This window comes from Macaca fascicularis, chromosome 1 (genome assembly GCF_037993035.2).
Source record: "Macaca fascicularis isolate 582-1 chromosome 1, T2T-MFA8v1.1".
NCBI lineage: Eukaryota > Metazoa > Chordata > Mammalia > Primates > Cercopithecidae > Macaca > Macaca fascicularis.
Genome location: NC_088375.1, coordinates 9,756,214 through 9,774,368, shown reverse-complemented (window position 1 = coordinate 9,774,368; position 18,155 = coordinate 9,756,214). Strand labels below are relative to the sequence as shown.

Genomic DNA, 18,155 nt, shown 5'->3' with positions numbered 1-18,155 from the left:
AAGTGGAAATGAATTTAATCTGGTATGATTTATTTTACTAAATTGTAGCTGCTTCCTTTTCTTTTCTCACTAGTCACAAATGATTTATTTCAGGATCTTCTCCAGAACATTGCCAGAGGCCAGTCTCAAACTTAACCATTGTATATATACCAGAATATTTTCATTAAAAATTAATAACTTTTGTCTTTTTCTGAAAACCACATAATCACTAATTGTCCATTCTTTTGGTCCTTGTCTGTTCTTTATGAATCAATATTTTCAAATATTATCAAAGCTACTCCTGTTCCCATAGGCAAATAACAATTCTATGTAATGGGAAATATATTAAATCTGAATTTATGCTCCTCTTACTAGCTATATAATGGACAATTAAATTATTCCTTTAAATTCCTTTCTCCTTTAGTAAACGGGGACAAAATACTTGTTTGATTGTTTTAAAGATTAAAGAAATATCTGAAGGAACTGTTATATTTTCTTCTGATAGGTATCTCAATAAAATTGTTACAATATTGTTATTATTATTACTATTCTAGTATCCTGGATGCAATTTACCTAAGCCTGGATATTTTAATTAATTTAAATAGCCACATGCTTTCTCACTAGCTGTTTTCCCATCATGATCTCAATCCTCTCTACACAAAGTTTAGTCGCTTCTCTCCTAAAGATTGTTCTACCTAGAGGAGAATATAGATTCATAAAAGAATTAGTATGCTGGTGTTTCTCTAATCTCTTAACATTACTTAATTTTTCAAAGAGCTCTTTTTCCTTTTTATCTTCTTGTTCCAAATAGAATTAAAATCACTTGCTGCCTTTAATATTGTTAAATATTTCACTTCATACTATACTTCAATTTCTTGCTTTGATTTTTTCTTCTTTTTATCTTCCTCCTTCCTTCCTTTTCATTATTTTCTTCTTTTTCAGTTATCGTTATGCTTGTCCTTTCTTGTGAGATTCCCCTGTCATCTTTCTTTACATGCTTTTTAAACAAAATCTCTAGAGTGCCGTGGGACAGCCTCATTGGTATCTTTGCAACTTTGGTATCTCTCCACTTTTTCCTTATATAGTTAGCTGGCAGTAGTACATAATAACCTATTCTCTCTCTCTCTCTCTCCGTCTCTCTCTCTCTCTCTGTCTTAGATTTTCATTCCTCTTGAGCTTTAAAAGCCTGGCTAGCAAGATTATACCTTTCATTTTATTTTCTGATTTAAACAGGGGTGTGTGTGTGTGTGTGTGTGTGTGTGTGTGTGTGTGTGTGTGTATGCGCGTGCGCGTGCACGTCAGTGTCTTCTTCATGGATGCTTGTCTCATTTTCTCCCAAGATGTAACTGTCCAGGGAGGGAAAAGTCAAGTCGTCCTCTACTACATTGCTCTGCAGAAAGAGACTCACTAAATGTCAAAAAGTAGATTCATCAGACTGTTCCCTAGAGAAAGGCTTGCCACGGACTCGTATATTATAACTGAGCTGAAGTTCATTCATCGATAAGTTGTGCCCAAGGAATCGAATTCCTTCCAGTCCTTCTAAGCAGTCCAGGGAAACCAATTTAAAAGCGAACACACCACCACTAACTGACCGGCAAAATCTATCCTTGAAGCGCCGCGGGAGGCACAATTTGGGAACAGGTGAGGCCATGCTGGGTGGGTGAGGCCCTCCTCTCTCCTGCTTGGTGTCCCGCTTTCAGTCCACCCACCCCAGGAGTACCCTGGGATCTCCTCGCCCCCTGCCAGGCGGAGAACGCGGAGCCCAGCGGGCACGCGGCAGTGGAACTAGGCGCCAGCAGGGCGACTGAGCATGCTCAGAAGCCGGGCAGGTTTGGGTCTCAAGCAGGCAGCCTGTGCATTACACCAGCTCTCGCAGTCCGGGGAGGAGGAGGAGCAGGAGGAACGCGAGGAGGAAGGAGAGGAGGAGCGGCCAGCAGTAGCCACGACCGCCACCACCAGGCAGAGGAAGAGTTCGTGGGAAGGAAAAGACCCTCCTCCCCCTGGGAGCCCCTTCTATCTGCTTTTGGAGAAAGGGAATACACGATAAAGAGGGAGACGGAGAAAAGAGAAAAAGTGAGGCGGGAGACAGAGGGAAAAGGGCGTGAACAGAAAGGGCCGGAGCGTGCAGGGGAGCCCAGGGCGCGGGGGCGGCACTGCCGAGCCGGGAGCGCTGCCGCTTGGGCAGGTGCCGCGGCCGCTGCCCCGAGGCGGCATGTGACGCGCGGCCACAGCTGCCCGCGGGCGGAGCGCTCTCAGACCCCGGAGCGCACACCGCGGAGCCATCGGTGCCATCGCGGATCCCCAGGCTCCTCGTCAGTCCGCCGGGGCGGCCGCAGCGCTTCTGGGAAGACCGGCAATGAACCGAAGGGCAGCTCCTGGCAGGGGCGCGCGATCCTAAGGACAGTCGCTACCTGAACGCTGAGCTGGAGGAGACGAAGGGACGGTGGAGCGGACGCCACCCGCGCACCGGGCAGGCGCGGAGACCGGCGTGGGACAGCCACCTGGAGCGCAGCTGCCAGGTAGGGACGGCGCCCGCCACCCAGGCGCGGGGCAGAGCGGGTGGCGGTAGCGGCTGACCTGGTTTTTTGCCTTATCTCGTTGTGAAAAGAGGAAAAAGTTTTCGGCGCGGGTAGGAGAGGTCTTGTGTTTGGAGTTCAAAGATGGAACTGGGGAGGGACGAGAGAGGCTGTTGATTTGGGGACGATGGGGGCACTTGAATTCTGACGGCGCGATCTGGTGCGGAGTTGGAGTTCTGGGACTGAGGGTGGGGAATGCCCGGTGGCACCCAAGTGCCCCGAAAGGGACGGGAATCATGCGAGAGGTGGCCCGGAGAGAGCCGGGGACGCCCCACCCCGCTCTCCCTCGCTTCGGTTCTCTCTTCCCCAGGGCCGGATCTGAGGTTCCAAAGTGCCCGAGCGTGAGGAGCTACGGGGCTCGGGGTGTTTGTGAGCACACTCGTGTGTTGAGCGTTTGTCTCCCATCTCCCCATTTGGTTTCCTGTCATTTCTTTCTAAGAAGGCTAAAGCCGGCACTCGCCAGCCTCGCAGCGGGGCCGCAAGTTCGGATTCCGTTTCAGGGGGCGAAAAGCAGATTTGGCACTTCGAGTAACACTTGGGCGAAGGCGCCTAGCCTAGTGCGCATCTTGACTGACCCAGAGAGAGTCCACACTGGCAAGGCAGCGGCCGCTGGGCTGCACCGTTTCTCCTCTTTGGAACACTTTCTCAGCATTGCCTCCTAATAGCGAGGTTAATTTCTGCGTGTTTTTAAACAGCGGGGGCGGGCGGACAGTTGACTCCAGTAGCAGAATTCACTTGTCTACTTCGCGGTGTGCGTGTTGGAATGGAGATCCTGTTCTGCATGCTTGTGCGTGTGTCCAACTCTCCTTGCACGCATTTGGAAGTGGTAGAGGCAGCAGAGATTCGGGAACTGTATCCATATGGACAGATTTCAAGAATGCAAACCTTCATTTGTCTGCAAGTGTTACTGGAACCTGTCCAAAGGCTGCAAGGATATGTCCCTTCGATCCCTGCCCGTGTCCGTGTTTGCAATGTGAAAGGACGGCCCTCTTTAGGACAGAAATGTATTTATCAAAGCGATGTGTGGTTAAGAACACTGGTTGTTTCACAATATGCTTTGCACAGACTTTTCCTTTCTCTCTTGCTCTCTGAGTTCCAAGACAGATAACCTGTCCCCTCCCCCCATTTTGACCTTTGTAGGTTACTATTTGAAAAATAATTTTTAACTGGGTGCAGTGATTATATAGTCCAGATAATTTCATATTGTGAGATCGTTATATTGCATGAACCATTCATCATTATTTCCTGTGTTTAAAACAATGCCTGTATATTTACTTAAGAGGGACTATGTATAAGAACCTGTAGTTCAGAAAGGGGAAAGCTAGGCCTAGAGCAGATACCTGCATACAGGCAGTATTGTAGTGGTGCCACGCTAATAAAAGACTAAGGTATTTCTGTTCCAAATACTGTGGGATAAATGAGGTGTTGGGTGCACCCTCTTGCTATAAGAGCTGATATTCCGAAGTTTACATGTGCAAGGAACATGCCTGCTTCTTCAGTGTGCATTCCAACATGCCACAGAAATGTGGTTTACATCATAGCTTCGACTGCCGAATAGCCTATTTTTAGATTTTGTTTACATAGTTTGTCTCAATTAGCTTAATACATAATTAGCTATTGTTGGGCCAGAAAGCACATTGTTTTTCTAGTGGTTTCCATATGGAAATATAATGTTCGCTTTAATACTAATTTAAAAATGATGACATTGCCGGTCTGATTTACAATGTTTCTCTAGGTTTGGGGGTATTATGAGATTGAATGTAGCATGAAAATAGCAGTGTCGAAATATTGTTTTTTAAATAGCGTTGGGTCATTATTCAAATGAACTCGATAGTTGAAAAAGAAAATGAGATAAAAAGTAGACTTTGAAAAATCTTTGTAAATTTTCTGTGTGGAAAATTATTGTAAGAGAAAAGTGTAATTTGGGAAAAGGAGCAGGTGTGGAATTGGTGAAGTTTTAAAGAAAGAACAAGTGTTATAATGAGTAGTTCTGTATTAAACCTACATTTAAGCTTATTTAGGAAACTTTGCCTTAAAATTTAGAGAAATCTATGATGAATATTCAGTACCCTATTTTTATTCTGGGGTAGGGGGAAGTAAAATGTCACTTCAAAGTATTATTTACTTTTGAAGATTACTGAGGAATGTGTAAAAGTTCTTTAGAGTGTACCTTCTCATTTTTTCCTTATAAAGACAAACGATTTATTTTCTTAACAAAGAAAATGTGTTATTTTAAATTAGAGTATTTAAAATATGAAGTTCTTTTAATGATATTTTAGCCTATAATTGCAGGCAACCTGTTGAAAGTGAGCATAGAAAAAATGTGAAATTGGCAGAAATAGAATTTCTTAGATTCACACTTGTAAATTGAATAGACAGAAAGTTAAACAATATGGTTAGAAGCACAGTTGCCTCATGTATTTGTAAACTATAAAATAATACTTTTTTTCAGATTTTTAGTTAAAATCTCTGTCATTTTCCCAGCCAACATATTGTTCTTGCCTAATAACTTTGTTAACATTGGCAGGCTCAGTTGCTTACTGCTAAATGGCCTGGACGATTCCAGTGTGACTATTAAGAAATTGGGTCTTGTTTGCAGTGCCGGGAAGTTTATACTGGGAACAGCTGTGGTGTAGTGGCACTTTAGATAAGAGATGAATGAACCGTGAATCATATGAAGATGGAGACCCTGATCAGTATGCAGAGACATGTGTCTGTCCTTCACTTATGGAACCTGATTTTATATCATATGATGACTAATAGCATTATTCTCACTGTGATCTCGGAGGATCAGTGAGTAACTAGAGATGTCGTCTTTTATGTTTGTGAATTTAAAATGTATCCTCCTTACATAAGACTGTTGTTAAAGGTATCTATGAGCCTAATAAAATTTTAATCAAATCCCTCTACCATGTTTACTTTTGAAAGTTAATCGGTGTAATAAAATGTGCCTTGATGCTTAATTGTTGAATATAGTGTTTTCCTAGATGCAATGTATTTTCATCTATAAAGTTCAGCAAGTCCAGCAGAAGCCCTGTTCTGAAAAATTACTAGCCTTTCAGAACTTTGGAATAAAATTTCAACATCAATGGAAAGTTTTGATTTTATGAAGAGATAATCTGATGTATATGACAGGAGGCAAAATCAGTCAAATTGGAAGTTAGTTTCTGGGATCTGAAAGGCCCTATCTTCTCCATTAGGGAAGATACCTTTGTTCAGATCAAATACTAAGCAGACTCTTTCTTCAGATCACTCATCACTACATTGCTGCCTCTGCCCGCCCTCCACGGAGAGGATGTGCAGATATGAAAGACCTCCCCCACTTCTTTTTCTTTTTCTTTTTTCTTTTTTTTTTTTGAGACGGAGTCTCACTCTGTTGCCCAGGCTGGAGTGCAGTGGTGTGATCTTGGCTCACTGCAACCTCTGCCTCCCAGGTTCAAGCAATTCTCTGCCTCATGAAAGGCTTCCCTTTTCATTAGTGAACCTAGCACCTGGAGAGCTCTGTTAGCCTGCTGCCTTCCCTTAGCAGTTGCATGCCCCAGAGAGTATAGATCTCCATTAGTGTTGTCTTCAACTCAAGAAATAAAAATAATTTTGGTCTGGGCACAGTGGCTCGTGCCAGTAATGGCAGTACTTTGGGAGGCCAAGGCAGGAGGATTACATGAGGCAAGGAATTCAAGATCAGCTTGGGCAACATAGCCAGACCCTATCTCTACAAAAAAAGTAAAAACTTAGCCAGGCATGGTGGTGTGCACCTGTATTCCTAGCTACTAAGGAGGATGCAGTGGGAAGATAGCTTGAATGCAGAAGTTCAAGTATGCAGTGAGTTAGGATCATGCCACTGCTCTCCAGCCTGTATGACAGACTGAGACTCTGTCTCTAAATAATCATCATCATAATAGTAATTTTGGTTTGGTGAAGCAATTGAAAACATTAAGCCATAGCGTGGCTTATATGATAACTGTGTGGCCTCAAACATTTCATTCCCCACTGTACACTTGGAGACCATAGTAGTTGCCCTGTCCATACCATGGATTGGTTTTGAGGATCCAATGCGTGTGGATGTGCTTTCTGAACAAACTCTGAAATGCAGTGCTTGATTGGAACCCAGAGTCCCCTCAGTACCCCATGATGGACAGCACTGAGTGCCAGTATGTAGTGGCCCTCTGGCTCAGTTTTTAGCTTATGTGTTGTTTTCTATCCAGAAGTTTTGGCAGCTTGCAGATTCTCCTAGCCTCTGGCAGGCTCTCTGCTTTAGGCTGGCGATCTGCATTCTCCCACCTGTTGGAACTTCCCGCTCATCCCCTCCTGAAGGCCAAGGACTCTGGCCAACATGTACCTTCTTAGCTTCCTCTGCTGAGGCTGCAGCTGCAGCTTGTCACATTGACACAGACCCAGGGTTCAGTAGTGATGACAGGAAGTCAACAGAAGGAATATTCTGAGCCCCTGCCAGCTTCTCACCAATTGTGCCAGTTCATCCTGAAACCAACCGGAATATGAACGCTTTGAGAAAAACGATGGTGGCCAACAATTAAAAACAAAAAACAAAAAACAATTTGACAAGCAGTAGCTGGCAGATGCATTGTGGGCTTTGAGACCTTCCCTTTCCAAGCCTGCTCTGCATGGGACTCGGGAGCCTCGCCCTTCTGATTCTACAACCAGTGCAGAGTCTGTCCTAACCCTAGTGAGCTCTAGCAATTCCCATGCCCCCTCACCTCAGTTTCTCTAACTCCTGTCATTTTTACCATTTCATAGGACTAGGATTTTATGGAGTTTTCAATTTTCACTTTCAGTACTGGATTTAATGTCTGACCTGGGAAAATTTTAACTATGACCTTGACAGTCAGCCTCGCCTTGCCAAGAACTTCTCTCCAGGAGCAAGACCCCTTTCTTTCTGTTCTGTCTCTGATTCAATCTCAATGTGACAAACCTTGGACCTAAGGCACAGCTCCTCTCCGATAGCACATCATTTCCGTCTGAGACTTGTACTGCCCGGTTCCACTTGACAAATAAATTCTCCTTGTCTGTCATTGTTGGCAAGATCAAATCTCAGTTCTCCACACCTCTCCCAAGCAATGTAATTTGAGTGGCTGACTATCCACTGCAGAATTAATCCTTCATTAGGTCATTTGTTCTAGCCCAGCCCTAGCCTGCTTCCTGTCCCCACTGTTCCCTTGAAATTTGGCATGTCAGCTGAGCCAAGACATCGTCTACCTTCTGTCACCTCTAGCACAGGAAGTGGTACTAATATAGACATCCTGGTTCAGGCGGGATATCCGCCAACTACTGCTGTTCAGATAGAATTCAGGTGAGTCTAAACCAAGGTAAAATACTTTCAGCCTGTTTTGGAGAGAGTCCCCAGAGAGAGGGTTACCAAGTGTGTACTTCCCTGCATTTATGGCTGCGAAGTGTTTTGATGTTCTTATATATATTTATTATTATACTTTAAGTGCTAGGGTACATGTGCCCAACGTGCAGGTTTGTTACATATGTATAGATGTGCCATGTTGGCATGCTGCACCCATTAACTCGTCATTTACATTAGGTATATCTCCTAATGCTATCCCGCCCCCCTCCCCCCACCCCACAACAGGCCCCAGTATGTGATGTTCCCCTTCCTGTGTCCAAGTGTTTTCAATGTTCCATTCCCACCTATGAGTGAGAACATGCAGTGTTTGGTTTCTAATGAAGCCTTCTAATTTATCACAGGTAGCTATGGCTATAGACATAGATACATATAAAAATATTCTGTCACTAAACTGTAGGAAAAAGGAGCTGCTAACAGCCTTTGTCTACATTTTGTAAGACTTGTCACTTTGGAGTATATTTCTCCCACTAGAATTGCCCATGGGATCCAGACTGGAGAGAAACCTGGTTACTGCTAACTATTAATATATACAGGCCAATTCTTGCCCACAGCCATTTGGCATTCCATTGAGTTAGCTCTCACTTCCATTGAACCCTAATCCAGTGGTATTTTATAGACTCAGAATCCACATAAATTTTGGCTGAGCATGGTGGCATACACCTGTAGTCCCAGGTACTCAGGAGGCTGAGGCAGGAAGATCACTCGAGGCCAGGAGTTCAAGGTTATAATACACTATGATTGAACCTGTGAATAGCCACTGTACTGCAGCCTGGACAACATAGCAAGACTCCATCTCTTCAACATAGCAAAGAAAGAAAGAAAGAAGAATCCATATAAATATTAAATATTACTGGGTTTTTGGCTTCATATTGACAATATTTTTGATGATTATATTTAAATATATATGCATAGTCACTTTAAAAATGTTATTGAACACCGTCTTTTTTGTGATTTTTCAATTTTCTTAGTGCAAAATAGTCTAAAAGCACAACTTCTGTTGTGGGAGGTCTCTCAAATGATTTACATTGAAAAGAAGTTCTCATGCTTGAAATAGACGTGATGATCCTCCTGCCATGTTTCCTGTGCTTTCTCACATGCCCAATAACACATGCCACATGCAGTAGCTTGTGTGAAGGGAGAGATGATGGGAATCTGGAATGGCCATGATGTTTCTTTATATGGAGTCCTCCCTTCTTCTCTCCTCGCCCCAGATCCTTCCCATCACGCAAGGACCAGCCAAATTCTTCCAGATTTCCTTGAGCGCAACTACCATTCTGTTTTCCCTGTGATTAATTATTTTAAATCCCCTCATTCATTTGAATTTAGAAACTGAAAATAGTTCTGACTAAACAGCTACAAGTCACTTCCCTCTACTCTGAATACTAGGGCACTTACCATTTTTAATATAAAATTTGATGCTCAAGGATAACCCAGGTAGTAGTTATTTTGATTCTCTCCAAAGAAGTTACCTTCATGAGAGTATATAAGTAAATATATAATAAATACATGCTTGAGTAGAATGAGTAAATGACTCAATCACTCCATCTATCTACCTATCAATTATCTATCTCTTTGTATCTAATCCACCTATGTTCATTTACATAGGAGTTGTATATACATCTGTTATCACATCTTTCATGTCAGTATCATCTAATGTGCCAGGCACCATGGATGTTCTGTTTTGGATACACAGTAAGTCAAGGGCTCTGCTTTTCAGGAGCATATGATCAATGTGAGTATAGCTAAACAAATCGGGGTTGGAAGGGGATGTTAGATGTTGCATGAATTTCTTAGGTTTTAAAACAGAAGTTTATTCTTTCACAATTCTGGAAGCCAGAAGTCTGAAATCAAGGTGTTGGCAAGACTATACTTCCTCTAAAGACCCTAGGGGAGAATCCTTCCTTTCTTCCTTCAGCTCCTGGTGGCTATCTGCATTCCTTGACTTGCGAGCACATCATTCCAATCTCTGCTTCTGTGGTCACGTTGGCTCCCCCACCTCTTTCATTGTCTCCTCCTGTATATGCCTGTCTATAAGGATATGTGTGATTGCAGTGAAGGCCCACCCAGAAAATCTAGGATAAGCTCCTCCTTTCAAGAGCCTTAACTTCATCACATCTTTTGTCATACAAGGTAATCACAGAACCTGGGGATTAGGAGGTGGGCACATCTTTTGGAGGAACCACCATTCAGACCATTGCAGATGTCATTAATGAGCAACTTTTGGCTTTGGACCTCTCTCTTGTGTTACACTGTGCAGTCTGTATGTTTGAGAAATTAACACTTACCAGAGGGTCATTCCATTTTCACAGAGCAGTGAGACGCAGGTCCTCTTTATATTGAGCCAAAAATCTAATTCTCATTGTGCTTGTTTGCCTTCTTAATAATTATGAGAATTATAATGAGAACACTTCTGATCTTTCTTCCATAAGAAAATCTTTAAAGTTGAAAAGTTTAAAGTTATTTCAACCTGGTCCTATGTGCCACTTCTAAATTTTCATGATCTTTCTTAACCTTTTCAGTTACACTCACTGAACAGCAATCACACTACCCTAATCTCACTGTCCTCTGACTTTAAATCTTTTGACTCCTCTCATCCACCTTCCTGAGGTTTATAGCAACGACTTTTCCAAAAGTCACCTGTAACCTCTTAGTCATAAAATGGGTAGCCCTTCCTTGTCTGTCCTGGTTAATCTCTTAGCAACACCTTTAAACTCCCTTAATTTTGAGAGAGTTATACCTCCCTAGCTCTCTTCTCTCCTCTGGTTCTTTTCTCTCCTTCCTGTTCCCCACCCCCATCTTCTGCAGAGTGTAGGGCCCTCCAGCAGTTCCTCCCTGGTTGACTCCCATACTCTTCCCCTGCCTCTCCTTTCATACCTGCCTCTGTCTTCATGGTTTCCAATACCCTTTCCATGTGGGTCACACTCATTTGCTCATCTCCAAGCCTCACTTGGCTTCAGTAAGGAGATTTCCATGTGCTTGCTGGATAGCACAGCCTTCACCTCCTTCTTCCTTATCCTGTTCCTCTCCTGGGGTTCCTATTTCTATGAATAGCATGACCATCCTACAGCTCAAACGCTATGAATAAATCAAGTAATCCAGATTTATTCTCTTCCCTCACCTCCCACATTTAGCCAGGTACCAAATTCTCATGATTCAACCAAGTAAGATCTCAACCTTCTTGGCTACTTTCCCCTCCTGCTGTCAATATCTTAATTCATCATTTCTGCAACTTTAATGTGCATTCAGATCACATAGGGATCTTGATAAAATGCAGACTCTGATCCGTGAGGTCTGGGTTGGGGCCTGAGAATCTGCATTTCTAACCAGCCTTCAGGCGATGCAGATACTGCTCCTCTGTGCTTGGACCACACTGAGAAGAAAGGCTTTATGTTATAGCTTTATATCTTTTGTTAGTCTCTGAGCTTCCCAGATTATCTCATTGACCATATTATTGCCTTTGACCCATTTTATACAGATTACTCTTATTGAAGACCAAATGTGATCATCTTTCTCCCACCCTCAAACACCTTCTTTGACATCCCTTTCCATTACCTGTTGAATAAAGACTAAACGTCTCTCATCAGCTTCACCCTATTTCACGGCTTGGGTTTGCATTTTGAGTTCAGTCTCAAGTCTCAAGGTCGCCTTTCACTTTACCCTGGTACTTGCTGTTGCAGGTATCCTCATCCTCTGCCATGTTCTCTTGTTGTGTGGGATGCCCTTTCTGCCACATCATCAGGGGTCCAAATTTTAGCAATTTGCCCAGGACCACTTGAAATGAATTCATCTTCTGTTACTCTATCAGAATCTCACTTTTATCCCTGATTCCATTCACTCTTGGTTTTAAGGTGTGTGTGCGTCATACATTGTTTCAAATAGCAGACTGTGAACTCCTTGAAAGATGCTCTTTTGTTGGTCTTGGACAGCCTTCAAGTATCTAGTGCCGAGTCTTCTTCATAAATGCTTAGTATTCACATTCACATATAAAATATGTAAATAAGCACAGTGGCTCACTTTGGAAGGCTGAGGTGGGAGGATTGTTTGAGGCCAGAAGTTCAAGACCAACCTGGGCAACTTAGCAAGAACACATCACTACAAAAATTATTAAAAATCAGCTGAGTTTGGTGGTGCACCTGCCTGTAGTCTCAGCTACTTGGGAGGCTGAGGCAAGGAGGATCCCTTGAGCCCGTGGGTTCAAAGCAGCAGTGAGCTGTGATGGTGCCACCACACTCCAGCCTGGGCAACAGAGCGAGATCTTGTCTCGAAAAAAGTAAATATAATGTTTTTGTTTGTCTCCTTATAAAAGTAATATATGTGATACAAAAATTCAAACATTATGGAAATATATATCAAAAGTAAAAGTCCACCATAACTCAATGCCCCCAAAGACAACTATGGTTAACAGTTTGATGCCACGACAGGGTTGCCTCTGATATTTTTCTATACATATTCTAACATTTACTCTGTACAAAACTGGGATAATAATAGACCCTGGCAACTTGACTTTAAATGTAAATCTATCTCCCTCTTCTTAAAATCTGCAACTTATTCCAAAAGATTGACTGATTTAACTGCATAAAAATCAATCTGCTTAAAATGGCCTAGCAATGTAGAAATATGTTTCCTTTGAATTTCTGATCACTTAAGTATGTCTTTATTCAGCAATTTCTCCCTCTGCTCCTCAGATTTTGCTAGACTTTGGATTTGTAACAGTAAGACACAAATACTACCCCGGAAGTTCCAAGCTATACTTACGTCTTTAGGCTAATGTTGAGTGATGAACTACTGATGAGGTAGTAATTATTGATCTTTGATGCCAAGTTAAAATTACCGTGTTTGATGACATGCACTCTCAGATTGCTGCATTTTATACTGAAATGTAAGTTTTCAAATTCTTTAGCACCATAAAGAATAGATGACTCCTTTCAAATTCTGAATGTATACATATCTATCTATCATCTAACACATATGTATAGGTATATTACTTTTTATTCCATGAATGAATATAAATTTGAAATAAAAATATAGAAAATGTTGTGGCCGAGTGTGGTGGCTCATGCCTGTAATCCCAGCACTCTGTGGGGCTGAGATGGGCAGATCACAAGGTCAGGAGATCACGACTATCCTGGCTAACATGGTGAACCCCGTCTCTCCTAAAAATACAAAAAATTAGCCAGGCGAGCTGGCCCGTGCATGTAGTCCCAGCTACTCGGAGGCCAAGGCAGGAGAATCGCTTGAACTCGAGAGGCAGAGGTTGCAGTGAACTGAGATCATGCCTCTACACTCCAACCTGCGCAACAGAGTGAGACTCCGTTTTAAAAAATATATATATATTTATATAGTTTAATGAGATCCCATTTGTCAATTTTGGCTTTTGCTGCCGTTGCTTTTGGTGTTTTAGACATGAAGTCTTTGCCCATGCCTATGTCCTGAATGGTACTACCTAGGTTTTCCTCTAGGATTTTTATGGCATTAGGTCTAACATTTAAGTCTCTAATCCATCTTGAATTAATTTTCGTATAAGGAGTAAGGAAAGGATCCAGTTTCAGCTTTCTACTTATGGCTAGCCAATTTTCCCAGCACCATTTATTAAATAGGGAATCCTTTCCCCATTTCTTGTTTCTCTAAGAGCTTCTGCACAGCAAAAGAAACTACCATCAGAGTGAACAGGCAACCTACAGAATGGGAGAAAATTTTTGCAATCTACTCATCTGACAAAGGGCTAATATCCAGAACCTACAAAGAACTCAAACAAATTTACAAGAAAAAAACAAACAACCCCATCAAAAAGTGGGCAAAGGATATGAACAGACATTTCTCAAAAGAAGACATTCATACAGCCAACAGACACATGAAAAAATGCTCATCATCACTGGCCATCAGAGAAATGCAAATCAAAACCACAATGAGATACCATCTCACACCAGTTAGAATGGCGATCATTAAAAAGTCAGGAAACAACAGGTGCTGGAGAGGATGTGGAGAAATAGGAACACTTTTACACTGTTGGTGGGATTGTAAACTAGTTCAACCATTATGGAAAACAGTATGGCGATTCCTCAAGGATCTAGAACTAGATGTACCATATGACCCAGCCATCCCATTACTGGGTATATACCCAAAGGATTATAAATCATGCTGCTATAAAGACACATGCACACGTATGTTTATTGCAGCACTATTCACAATAGCAAAGACTTGGAATCAACCCAAATGTCCATCAGTGACAGATTGGATTAAGAAAATGTGGCACATATACACCATGGAATACTATGCAGCCATCAAAAAGGATGAGTTTGAGTCCTTTGTAGGGACTTGGATGCAGCTGGAATCCATCATTCTTAGCAAACTATCACAAGAACAGAAAACCAAACACCGCATGTTCTCACTCATAGGTGGGAACTGAACAATGAGATCACTTGGACTCAGGAAGGGGAACATCACACACCGGGGCCTATCATGGGGAGGGGGGAGGGGGGAGGGATTGCATTGGGAGTTATACCTGATGTAAATGACGAGTTGATGGGTGCAGCACAGCAACATGGCACAAGTATACATATGTAACAAACCCGCACGTTATGCACATGTACCCTACAACTTAAAGTATAATAATAATAAATAAATTTAAAAAATAATAATAAATTTAAAAAATATATATATATATTTTTATATAAAAATATATATTTCTATATATATAGAAAATGTTGTAAAAGATATACCAAAAATTTTAGTATATTTAATAAAACTACAATTTAGGAAGAAGCAGTGTGAAAAACAAAAGGAAAATGTCATGGGGACTGTGTGTTAGAATGCCAGTAATTGGGGGCAAACAAGAAGGCATTTGTTGAAGAGAAAATTTTTTTATAAGTAAACATCAATATTCCCTTTGGAATTTTGGAGAGATGAGTCTTCATAATGATGAATGTTTGTTACTGATACCGTATTTGTCATTTAAAAGATAGTTCTGTTGTGGAACTCAGGAAGGTCATTTGCCTGGGTAGAGGGAGGACAGGAGTACGTTTGAGGAACCTAGAGATGTCAGCAAAGGAGGCTATATCTTATGGAGAAGAAACTTAAAAGTAGAACGTAAGACAATAAAAGCTACAGCTTTGAATCAATAGGAGACTTTTGCAGTCTGGGTTAGTGAAATTATATAAAGAGCTTTTTTTTTTTTTTTTTTTTTTTTTTTTTTGAGACCGAGTTTTTCTCTTTTGCCCAGGCTGGAGTGCAATGGCACCATCTTGTCCCACTGCAACCTCCGCCTCCCCAGGTTCAAGCGATTCTCCTGCTTCAACCTCCCAGGTAGCTGGGATTACAGGCATGCACCACCATGCCTGGCTAAGTTTTGTATTTTTGGTAGAAATGGAGTTTCACCATGTTGATCAGGCTGGTCTCAAACTCCTGATCTCAAGTGATCTGACCCCCTCAGCTTCCCAAAAAGTGCTAATATTATAGACATGAGCCACCATACTCTGCCAATATAAAGAATATTTCTACGTCTTCTATCAAACCCCTGAAAATTTTGTTCCTTGGTATAGTTAATATGTCTCCCACATGGTACTGTGTGTTTTCTGCAGTTTAATACAAGCGAAAATTGAACCTCCTTTGGAATAATAAGAGCAATTATCTGACAATAAAATTAAGCCATCTTTATTTCATTTTTGCATTGGCTGCTGGGAAACTTAGACCTAAAAATAACATTCAATCTCAGTGGCCAGTTTTGCTTGGTTTTTCTGTATATTACTTCCCTTTTGTTCTAGGATTTTTTTAAACTTTCAGTTATAATATAAGCATTCTCGGATTCTCTTTGGAAAGTAAGCAGGATATAACTTGGAAATGTATAGTCTAAAATTATACCCACAAAAAAAGCCCATATATTAAGGTAAGAAAAAAGGAAGTGAATACATTGAAAGCAGATTAAAAAAGACAAAGTAATATGTTGGAACTGAGGTCTCTTTGAAGGTCTGAAAACCTCAGGAACCACCATGGGCAAAGAAAGTAACTTTTAGCCAATGCAAGATATCCTGAAGAAAGAACAGGTAACAATGATGATGACGATGATGGCTGTTGATAATTATGACGAATTATATTAAATAATGAATTATAAGGCTTCAGATTTTCAGACAATATCTCATTGAATCAACAGTCCTCTTTTTTCATGTATAGTTGACAATTAAACCTTATATATATTTATGGCGTACAGTGTAATGCTTTGATATTGTGGTACTTTGTGAAATGATTACATCAGACTAATTAATATATCCATCACCTCTGATTTTTTATTTTTTTTATTTTTATTTTTTTGCTGTGAGAACATTATAAGATCTATTCTCTTAACAGTTACCAAGTGTTCGTGACCATTAACCATAGTTGTCATTGTGTTGCACAATAGATCTCTCAAACTTACTCATCCTAACTGAAACTTTGTACCTTTTGATCAACATCTCCCCAACCATCACCCCTTCCCTGTCCCTGCTGGGAACCCCCATTCTACTCTTCATCTGTAAGTTTTTGGGATTCTGCATGTCAGTGAGAACATGCGGCATTTGTCTTTCTGTGCCTGACTCATTTCACTTAACACAATGTCCTCTAAGTCCAACCACTTCATTGCAGAAGGAGAATTTTCTTCTTTTTTAAGGGTGAGTGGTATCTATTGTGTATATACACCACATTTTCTTCTCCATTCTTCTGTTGATCGACACTTAGTTTGGTTCCATATTTTGGCTATTATGAATAGTGCTGGAGTGAATATGGGAGTGCCGATATCTCTTTGACATATTGATTTCAGTTCCTTTGGATGTATACCCAGTAGTGGGATTGCTGGATCCTATGGAGTTTTATTTATTTATTTATTTATTTATTTATTTATTTATTTGTATTTTATTTTATTTTACTTTTCTGAGACGGAGTCTCGCTCTGTCACCAGGCTGGAAAGCAACGGCATGATCTTGGCTCACTGCAACCTCTGTCTCCTGGTTCAAGTGATCCTCCTACTTCAGCCTCCTAAGTAGCTGGGATTACAGGTGCCTGCCACCATGCCCGGCTAATTTTTGTATTATGAGAGACGGGGTTTCATCATGTTCGCCAGGCCGGTCTCAAACTCCTGGCCTTAAGTGATCCGCCCACCTCGGCCTTCCAAAAAGTTGGGATTACAGGTGTGAGCCACTGTGCCCGGCCACTAGTTTTATTTGTATATACCTGTTGGCCATTTGTATGTTTTATTTTGAGAAATCTCTGTTCACATCTTTTGCCTATGTTTTAATCAGATTATTTTCTTTTTTTTCTAGAGTCTTTTGACTTCCTTATATGCTCTGGTTATTAATCCCTTGTCAGATGGATAGTTTGCAAATATTTTCTCCCATATTTTAGGTTGCCTCTTCACTTTATTTTTTCCTTTGCCATGCAGAAATGTTTTCTCTTGATATAATCCCATTTGTCTAGTTTTGTTTTTGTTGCCTGTGCTTTTGAGATTTTACCCAAAAGGTCTTTGCTGAGACTCATGTTCTAAACATTTTCCCAATGTTTTCTTATGGTGGTTTCAGAGTTTTGGGTTTTAAATTTAAGTCTTTAATCCAATTTGATATGATTTTCATATTTGGTGTGAGGTAAGATCCAACTTCATTCTTCTGCATGGGATATCTAGTCCTCCCAACTGCATTTGTTGAAGAGTGTCCTTTCTTCATTGTGTATTTTTGGCATCTTTGTTGAGGATCAGTTGACCGTAAATACAAGGATTTATTTTTGGGCTCTTTATTCCATTCCATTGGTCTGTGTGTGTGTTTTTATGCCAATACCATGCAGTCAACAATCCTCTTTAAATAGAAATTGTTACTATTTTTTTATATATACATAAAAGGAAACTGAAACATACTGAGGACTTTCCTCAGTTTAAACAGCTAATAATGTCACAGAAGCTCAGTGAATCCAGGTCGTACCATGTTGCCTTTTATATAAAATGCATGCAAATCTTTCTCATCAGAAGCAGGAACCAGGCAAAAAGAGAACAACCCAAGGGTCTAGGCTTGAAAAGAAAATCAGAAAGTTGATTCTGGGAGGCACTGAAACATTCCCACAGTCTTAGGGACAGGCCTAGCCCATGTTAATCTACGGATGAAATACCGATTCTCAAGGGTGAGGCCACAACATCGAACCAGGCTGAATAAAGAAACTGGTGTCTGGGTTTGAAGGCTGTGGCAAGTGAGGCAGCCTGTGGCCCCTCTCCAGCTTCATCA

General features: G+C 41.3%; 1 protein-coding gene across 11 annotated transcripts in view; it reads left to right on the top strand.

Moving 5' to 3' along the window:
• The first annotated feature begins 1,853 nt into the window (after positions 1-1,853).
• CHRM3 (cholinergic receptor muscarinic 3) overlaps positions 1,854-18,155 on the top strand; it is a 516,344-nt gene continuing 500,042 nt past the window's right edge. For all 11 annotated transcript variants that reach the window (XM_074025995.1, XM_005539689.5, XM_074025991.1 and 8 more), the window contains exon 1: positions 1,854-2,498. The gene's annotated coding sequence lies outside the window, so the exon portion shown is untranslated. The remainder of the gene's footprint in view (positions 2,499-18,155) is intronic.